This window comes from Oncorhynchus kisutch, unplaced genomic scaffold (assembly GCF_002021735.2).
Source record: "Oncorhynchus kisutch isolate 150728-3 unplaced genomic scaffold, Okis_V2 scaffold1128, whole genome shotgun sequence".
Taxonomy (NCBI): domain Eukaryota; kingdom Metazoa; phylum Chordata; class Actinopteri; order Salmoniformes; family Salmonidae; genus Oncorhynchus; species Oncorhynchus kisutch.
Window position 1 is genome coordinate 12501 of NW_022263073.1, and position 10000 is coordinate 22500.

A 10000-nucleotide genomic window follows, 5' to 3' on the forward strand; every position below is an offset into this window, starting at 1 on the left:
CTTGTTGTCGGACAGTCCCGTGACCTGGTCTACAAACTCCTCCTGGATCATGAAGGCAGCCAGGTTGGCTGTGTAAGAGGCCAGGAAGATGACGGCGAAGAAGGCCCACACCGACACTATGAACTTACTGGTGGTGCCTTTAGGGTTCTGAACCGGGACAGAGTTGTTGAACACCAGACCCCACAGCAGCCACACCGCCTTACCCATAGTGAACGATGGGCCGTGGGGGTCTGGAGGGAGAGAGGGAGGGAGGGAGGGAAGGAAGGAAGGAAGGGAGGGAGGGAGGGAGGGAGGGAGGGAGGGAGGGAGGGAAGGAAGGAAGGAAGGAAGGAAGGAAGGAAGGAAGGAAGGAAGGAAGGAAGGAAGGAAGGAAGGAAGGAAGGAAGGAAGGAAGGAAGGAAGGAAGGAAGGAAGGAAGGAAGGAAGGAAGGAAGGAAGGAAGGAGAAGGTAAATTCAGACTTAAAAATATGTGTGTGTGTGTGTGTGTGTGTGTGTGTGCGTGTGTGTGTGTGTGTGTACCTACCTCTACCCTGTGCCAGGTTCCTGTTAAAGCCCAGAGGGCTGATGTATTCAAACATGAACACAGCCATCGCTGTTACCAACAACAGCATCACAAACATCATGATCCACACTGTAGCACTGAACGGCTCTGAAACACACAGAGAGAAGAGACATGAATACACACACAAACATAGACAAACATCAGATTAGATACACACAGAGACACACATCAGATTAGATAAACACAGAGACACACAGATTAGATACACACAGAGACACACATCAGATTAGATACACACAGAGACACACATCAGATTAGATACACACAGACACACATCAGATTAGAGACACACAGAGACACACATCAGACTAGATACACACAGAGACACACATCAGATTAGATACACATCAGATTAGATACACACAGAGACACACATCAGATTAGATACACACAGAGACACACATCAGATTAGATACACACAGAGACACACATCAGATTAGATACAAACATAGACAAACATCAGATTAGATACACACAGAGACACACATCAGATTAGATACACATCAGATTAGATACACACAGAGACACACATCAGATTAGATACACACAGAGACACAGAGACACAGATCAGATTAGATACACACAGAGACACACATCAGATTAGATACACACAGAGACACAGAGACACACATCAGATTAGATACACACGGAGACACACATCAGATTAGATACACACAGAGACACAGAGACACACATCAGATTAGATACACACAGAGACACACATCAGATTAGATACACACAGAGACACAGAGACACATATCAGATTAGATACACACGGAGACACACATCAGATTAGATACACACAGAGACACAGAGACACACATCAGATTAGATACACACGGAGACACACATCAGATTAGATACACACAGAGACACAGAGACACACATCAGATTAGATACACACGGAGACACACATCAGATTAGATACACACAGAGACACAGAGACTCACATCAGATTAGATACACACAGAGACACACATCAGATTAGATACACACAGAGACACAGAGACACACATCAGATTAGATACACACGGAGACACACATCAGATTAGATACACACAGAGACACAGAGACAAACATCAGATTAGATACACACGGAGACACACATCAGATTAGATACACACAGAGACACAGAGACACACATCAGATTAGATACACACAGAGACACACATCAGATTAGATACACACAGAGACACAGAGACACACATCAGATTAGATACACACAGAGACACACATCAGATTAGATACACACAGAGACACAGAGACACACATCAAACACTCCACTGCCCCCCCTAAGTGGGAGAGTCATCTGTTCTGTCATCAGTCCTGTTAGTGGTGCTGTGTAGATCAGTCCTGTTAGTGGTGCTGTGTAGATCAGTCCTGTTAGTGGTGCTGTGTAGATCAATACTGTTAGTGGTGCTGTATAGATCAGTCCTGTTAGTGGTGCTGTATAGATCAGTCCTGTTAGTGGTGCTGTGTAGATCAGTCCTGTTAGTGGTGCAGTGTAGATCAATACTATTAGTGGTGCTGTATAGATCAGTCCTGTTAGTGGTGCTGTATAGATCAGTCCTGTTAGTGGTGCTGTGTAGATCAGTCCTGTTAGTGGTGCTGTATAGATCAGTCCTGTTAGTGGTGCTGTATAGATCAGTCCTGTTAGTGGTGCTGTGTAGATCAGTACTGTCTCCCTCCATACTGTTAGTGGTGCTGTGTAGATCAGTCCTGTTAGTGGTGCTGTATAGATCAGTACTGTTAGTGGTGCTGTGTAGATCAGTACTGTCTCCCTCCATACTGTTAGTGGTGCTGTGTAGATCAGTACTGTTAGTGGTGCTGTATAGATCAGTACTCTTAGTGGTGCTGTGTAGATCAGTCCTGTTAGTGGTGCTGTGTAGATCAGTCCTATTAGTGGTGCTGTGTGTTTTAATGAAGCCAACAGATGCAGCATGTATTGACAGAATATGAGAGGGACAGTTCTGTTTTTAAAGATGTTGATAAACACAATCTGTCAGGTGGTGAAACAACACAGACACACACACACAGACAACCCAAATGTCCCCAAAACACGGGGAGGGTTACCAAGAAAGGCGGACGGGGAGACGGTTCCGTTGCTACGGGAGACCATGACACTTATTCCAGTTTCCACGAACGGGACGGAGAAATCGATGACCTCAGAACGCTCCTCATTGATCGTCAGAGAGCCGACGGCCATGACAGCTTTCTTATAGACCACCTGGGAGGGAGGGAGGGATGTAGGGAAGGAGAGGGAGGAAAGGAGAGAGAGGAGAAGATGTAGGGAAGGAAAAAGAGAGAGAGGGAGGAGGGAGGGAGGAGATAGGGAGGAGAGAGGGAAGGAGAGAGGGAGGAGATAGGGAGGACATAGGGAGGAGAGAGGGAAGGAGAGGGAAGGAGAGAGAAGGAGAGAGGGAAGGAGATAGGGAGGAGAGAGGGAAGGAGAGAGGGAGGAGGGAGGGAAGGAGAGAGGGAGAAGAGAGGGAAGGAGAGAGGAGGAGGGAGGGAGGGAAGGAGAGAGAAGGAGAGAGGGAGGAGAGTGGGAAGGAGAGAAGGAGGAGGGCGGGAAGGAGAGAGGGAGGATAGAGGGAGGAGGGAGGGAATGAGAGAGGGAGAGGGAGGGATGGAGGGAGGGAGGGAAGGAAGGAAGGAGAGAAGGAATGATAGAGGGAGGAGGGAGGGAGAGTGGGGGGAGAAAGACATGGAGAGAGATGGAGTGGAGGAGGGAGAGACAGGGTTAATCTTTAATCTAGTGTGTTAGTGTGTTGTTGTTGATGTCGTCAGTAGGATGTCACCGCTATATATTATAATGCTACAGTATATTGCTGAGACTAGCCTTTAGCCATTAGCTAAACACAGCAAAATGATGCTACAGTATATTGCTGAGACTAGCCTTTAGCCATTAGCTAAACACAGTAAAATTATGCTACGGTATAATGCTGACACTAGCCTTTAGCCATTAGCTAAACACAGTAAAATGATACTACAGTATAATGCTGGGACTAGCCTTTAGCCATTAGCTAAACACAGTAAAATGATGCTACAGTATAATGCTGAGACTAGCCTTTAGCCATTAGCTAAACACAGTAAAATGATACTACAGTATAATGCTGAGACTAGCCTTTAGCCGTTAGCTAAACACAGTAAAATGATGCTACAGTATAATGCTGAGACTAGCCTTTAGCCATTAGCTAAACACAGTAAAATGATGCTACAGTATATTGCTGAGACTAGCCTTTAACCATTAGCTAAACACAGCAAAATGATACTACAGTATATTGCTGAGACTAGCCTTTTAGCCATTAGCTAAACACAGTAAAATGATACTACAGTATATTTCTGAGACTAGCCTTTTAGCCATTAGCTAAACACATAAAAATGATGCTATTGCTGAGACTAGCCTTTTAGCCATTAGCTAAACACAGAAAAATTATGCTATTGCTGAGACTAGCCTTTTAGCCATTAGCTAAACACAGTAAAATGATACTACAGTATATTGCTGAGACTAGCCTTTAGCCGTTAGCTAAACACAGTAAAATGATGCTACAGTATAATGCTGAGACTAGCCTTTAGCCATTAGCTAAACACAGTAAAATGATGCTACAGTATAATGCTGAGACTAGCCTTTAGCCATTAGCTAAACACAGTAAAATGATGCTACAGTATAATGCTGAGACTAGCCTTTAGCCGTTAGCTGAACACAGTAAAATGATACTACAGTTTAATGCTGAGACTACCTTTAGCCATTAGCTAAACACAGTAAAATGATACCACAGTATATTGCTAAGACTAGCCTTTAGCCGTTAGCTAAACACAGTAAAATGATGCTACAGTATATTGCTGAGACTAGCCTTTAGCCATTAGCTAAACACAGTAAAGTGATGCTACAGTATATTGCTGAGACTAGCCTTTAGCCATTAGCTGAACACAGAAAAATGATGCTATTGCTGAGACTAGCCTTTTAGCCATTAGGGAAACACAGTAAAATGATGCTACAGTATAATGCTGAGACTAGCCTTTAGCCATTAGCTAAACACAGTAAAATGATGCTACAGTATAATGCTGAGACTAGCCTTTAGCCATTAGCTGCATAAACTACAATGTTGTTTTAACTATGAGACAGGACAGACTAAACTAATAATCACCTGTATGATATTATAACATATTATAATTATTATTAATCACTCACCTCTCCCACCATCCCGTTCCACACGTTGTTGATCTTCTTCCCGTGTTTACCGTTGGTAACCAGGTAGAGATCGTAGGTGAACTTTACGTACTTCGCGATCTTCTTCAGGATGTCGATGCAGAATCCCTTACAGCACTTTTTAATGTAGGTCCCGCCCGCCTCTGTGGTGTTGCTGTGGAAACGCAAAGATAATGACATCTGTGATTGGCTGAAACTTTAATACCACTTCTTTATATATAGACATCTTTCATTGGCTGAAGATTTCGGAAGAGAAGGGAGAAGGGGGATGGTGGGGGGAGAAAGAGAGAGAGAAGGGGGGGGAGAAAGAGAGAGAGAAGGGGATGGCGGGGGGTGAAAGAGAGAGAGAAGGGGGATGGTGGGGGGTGAAAGAGAGAGAGAAGGGGGTGGTGGGGGGTGAAAGAGAGAGAGAAGGGGGTGGTGGGGGGGTGAAAGAGAGAGAGAAGGGGGATGGTGGGGGGGAGAAAGAGAGAGAGAAGGGGGTGGTGGGGGGAGGAGAAAGATAGAGAGAAGGGGGGGAGAAAGAGAGAGAGAAGGGGGATGGTGGGGGGGGAGAAAGAGAGAGAGAAGGGGGATGGTGGGGGGGGGTGAAAGAGAGAGAGAAGGGGAGTGGTGGGGGGAGGAGAAAGATAGAGAGAAGGGGGATGGTGGGGGAGGAGAAAGATAGAGAGAAGGGGGTGGTGGGGGGGAGAAAGACAGAGAGAAGGGGGATGGTGGGGGGGGGAGAAAGATAGAGAGAAGGGGGTGGTTGGGGGGAGAAAGACAGAGAGAAGGGGGGATGGTGGGGGGGTGAAAGATAGAGAGAAGGGGGTGGTTGGGGGGTGAAAGATAGAGAGAAGGGGGGGAGAAAGAGAGAGAGAAGGGGGGAGATAGAGAGAAGGGGGGTGGGGGGGGGGGAGAAAGAGAGAGAGAAGGGGGATGGTGGGGGGGGTGAAAGATAGAGAAATTGAAACTACCTCACACTGCTGAGAATGGCCCTTAAAATTCTACTGTAACAGAATAGGTCTGTCTCCATGATGCTACTGTAACAGAGTAGGTCTGTCTGTCTCCATGATGCTACTGTAACAGAATAGGTCTGTCTGTCTCCATGATGCTACTGTAACAGAGTAGGTATGTCTGTCTCCATGATGCTACTGTAACAGAGTAGGTCTGTCTGTCTCCATGATGCTACTGTAACAGAGTAGGTATGTCTGTCTCCATGATGCTACTGTAACAGAGTAGGTCTGTCTGTCTCCATGATGCTACTGTAACAGAATAGATCTGTCTCCATGATGCTGCTGTAACAGAATAGGTCTGTCTGTCTCCATGATGCTACTGTAACAGAGTAGGTCTGTCTCCATGATGCTACTGTAACAGAGTAGGTCTGTCTGTCTCCATGATGCTACTGTAACAGAATAGGTCTGTCTTTCTCCATGATGCTACTGTAACAGAGTAGGTCTGTCTGTCTCCATGATGCTGCTGTAACAGAATAGGTCTGTCTTTCTCCATGATGCTACTGTAACAGAGTAGGTCTGTCTCCATGATGCTACTGTAACAGAGTAGGTCTGTCTGTCTCCATGATGCTACTGTAACAGAATAGGTCTGTCTCCATGATGCTACTGTAACAGAGTAGGTCTGTCTGTCTGTCTCCATGATGCTACTGTAACAGAATAGGTCTGTCTGTCTCCATGATGCTACTGTAACAGAATAGGTATGTCTGTCTCCATGATGCTACTGTAACAGAGTAGGTCTGTCTGTCTCCCTGATGCTACTGTAACAGAGTAGGTATGTCTGTCTCCATGATGCTACTGTAACAGAGTAGGTCTGTCTCCATGATGCTACTGTAACAGAGTAGGTCTGTCTGTCTCCATGATGCTGCTGTAACAGAATAGATCTGACTCCATGATCCTACTGTAACAGAATAGGTCTGTCTCCATGATGCTACTGTAACAGAGTAGGTCTGTCTGTCTCCATGATGCTACTGTAACAGAATAGATCTGTCTCCCTGATGCTACTGTAACAGAATAGATCTGACTCCATGATCCTACTGTAACAGAATAGGTCTGTCTCCATGATGCTACTGTAACAGAGTAGGTCTGTCTGTCTCCATGATGCTACTGTAACAGAATAGATCTGTCTCCATGATGGTACTGTAACAGAATAGGTCTGTCTGTCTCCATGATGCTACTGTAACAGAGTAGGTCTGTCTGTCTCCATGATGCTGCTGTAACAGAATAGGTCTGTCTTTCTCCATGATGCTACTGTAACAGAATAGGTCTGTCTGTCTCCATGATGCTACTGTAACAGAATAGGTCTGTCTGTCTCCATCCCCTCTCTCCTCTCCTCCTCTCTCCTCCTCCTCTCTCCTCCTCTTTCTATACTCCCTTCCTAGCCATCCCCAGTCCCCGGCCCAGAGACGCTGATCTAACTCTCGTTAATTTAAATGGTCCTCGCTCTCCACAGGAGCAGAATAGACAGACAGCAGGTAGCTGTTTACAAACATTCATAATCACACTGTCCTTAGGAGATTGATAGGCAAAGTGTAACATATTACTATATTATTAAATGTAGTCTTCTGTATTGTATTATGGGAGCAATGCACTGCACTGTACTGACTCACTGTACTGACTCACTGTACTGACTCACCGTACTGTACTGACTCACTGTACTGACTCACTGTACTGCACTGTACTGACTCACTGTACTGACTCACCGTACTGTACTGACTCACTGTGCTGACTCACTGTACTGACTAACTGTACTGTACTGACTCACTGTACTGACTCACTGTACTGCCTAACTGTACTGTACTGACTCACTGTACTGACTCACTGTACTGACTAACTGTACTGTACTGACTCACTGTACTGTACTGTACTGACTCACAGTACTGTACCATACTGACTCACTGTACTGTACTGTACTGACTCACTGTATTGACTCAATGTACTGTACTGGCTCACTGTACTGACTAACTGTACTGTACTGTACTGACTCACTGTACTGTACTGTACTGTACTGACTCACTGTACTGTACTGACTCACTGTGCTGTACTGTACTGACTCACTGTACTGTACTGTACTGTACTGTACTGACTCACTGTACTGTACTGTACTGGCTCACTGTACTGCACTGTACTGTACAGTACTGTAATGTACTGTACTGTAATGTACTGTAATATACTGTACTGTACTGTACTGTACTGTAATGTACTGCACTGTACTGTACTGTACTGTACTGTACTGTACTGGCTCACTGTACTGCACTGTACTGTACAGTACTGTAATGTACTGTACTGTAATGTACTGTAATACACTGTACTGTACTGTACTGTACTGTAATACACTGCACTGTACTGTACTGCAATCTACTGTACTGTAATATACTGTACTGTAATCTACTGTACTGTAATCTACTGGACTGGACTGTAATGTACTGTAATGTACTGCACTGTACTGCAATCTACTATACTGTAATATACTGTACTGTAATGTACTGTACTGTAATCTACTGTACTGTACCGTAATGTACTGCACTGTACTGTACTGTAATGTACTGCACTGTACTGTACTGTAATGTACTGCACTGTAATGTACTGTAATGTACTGCACCGTACTGTACTGTAATGTACTGCACTGTACTGTAATGTACTGCACTGTACTGTGCTGTAATGTACTGCACTGTACTGTACTGTAATGTACTGCACTGTAATGTACTGTAATGTACTGCACTGTACTGTACTGTAATGTACTGCACTGTACTGTACTGTAATGTACTGCACTGTAATGTACTGTAATGTAATGTACTGTAATGTAATCTACTGCAATGTACTGTACTGTACTGTACTGTACTGTACTGTAATGTACTGTAATATAATGTACTGTAACGTACTGTACTGTAATGTACTGTACTGTAATGTAATGTACTGTAATGTACTGTAACGTACTGTACTGTACTGTAATGTACTGTAATGTACTGTAATGTACTGTGATGTACTGTAATGTACTGTACTGTAATGTACTGTACTGTAATGTACTGTAATGTACTGTAATGTAATGTAATGTACTGTAATGTAATGTACTGTGATGTACTGTAATATAGTGTAATGTACTGTAATGTAATGTACTGTAATGTACTGTACTGTAATGTACTGTGATGTACTGTACTGTAATGTACTGTATTGTACTGTAATGTACTGCACTGTAATGCACTGTGATGTACTGTACTGTAATGTACTGTAATGTACTGTACTGTAATGTACTGTAATGTACTGTAATGTACTGTGATGTACTGTACTGTAATGTACTGTATTGTACTGTAATGTACTGTACTGTAATGTACTGTAATGTACTGTAATGTACTGTACTGTAATGTACTGTAATGGTACTGTAATGTACTGTACTGTAATGTACTGTATTGTACTGTAATGTACTGTAATGTACTGTACTGTACTGTAATGTACTGTACTGTAATGTAATGTACTGTAATGTACTGTGATGTACTGTAATGTACTGTACTGTAATGTACTGTACTGTAATGTACTGTAATGTACTGTAATGTACTGTGATGTACTGTACTGTAATGTACTGTAATGTACTGTAATGTACTGCACTGTAATGCACTGTAATGTACTGTGATGTACTGTAATGTACTGTAATGTACTGTACTGTAATGTACTGTGATGTACTGTAATGTACTGTACTGTAATGTACTGTAATGTACTGTGATGTACTGTAATGTACTGCACTGTACTGTACTATAATGTACTCTAATGTACTGTAATGTACTGTGATGTACTGTAATGTACTGTACTGTAATGTACTGTAATGTACTGTAATGTACTGTACTGTAATGGTACTGTGATGTACTGTGATGTACTGTAATGTACTGTGATGTACTGTGATGTACTGTAATGTACTGTGATGTACTGTACTGTAATGTACTGTAATGTACTGTAATGTACTGTACTGTAATGTACTGTGATGTACTGTACTCTAATGTACTGCACTGTACTGTAATGTACTGTATTGTACTGTACTGTAATGTACTGTGATGTACTGTACTCTAATGTACTGTATTGTACTGTACTGTAATGTACTGTGATGTACTGTACTCTAATGTACTGCACTGTACTGTAATGTACTGTATTGTACTGTATGTACTGTACTGTAATGTACTGTACAGTATTGACTCACTGTACTGACTCACTGTACTGACTCACTGTGATGTACTGACTCACTGTAT

The 10000-nt window shown here is 43.3% G+C and overlaps 1 pseudogene; it reads right to left on the minus strand.

Annotated features, from left to right (window-relative positions):
- LOC116364963 (glutamate receptor ionotropic, NMDA 2A-like) overlaps nt 1–10000 on the minus strand; it is a 45839-nt pseudogene that overhangs the window by 808 nt on the left and 35031 nt on the right.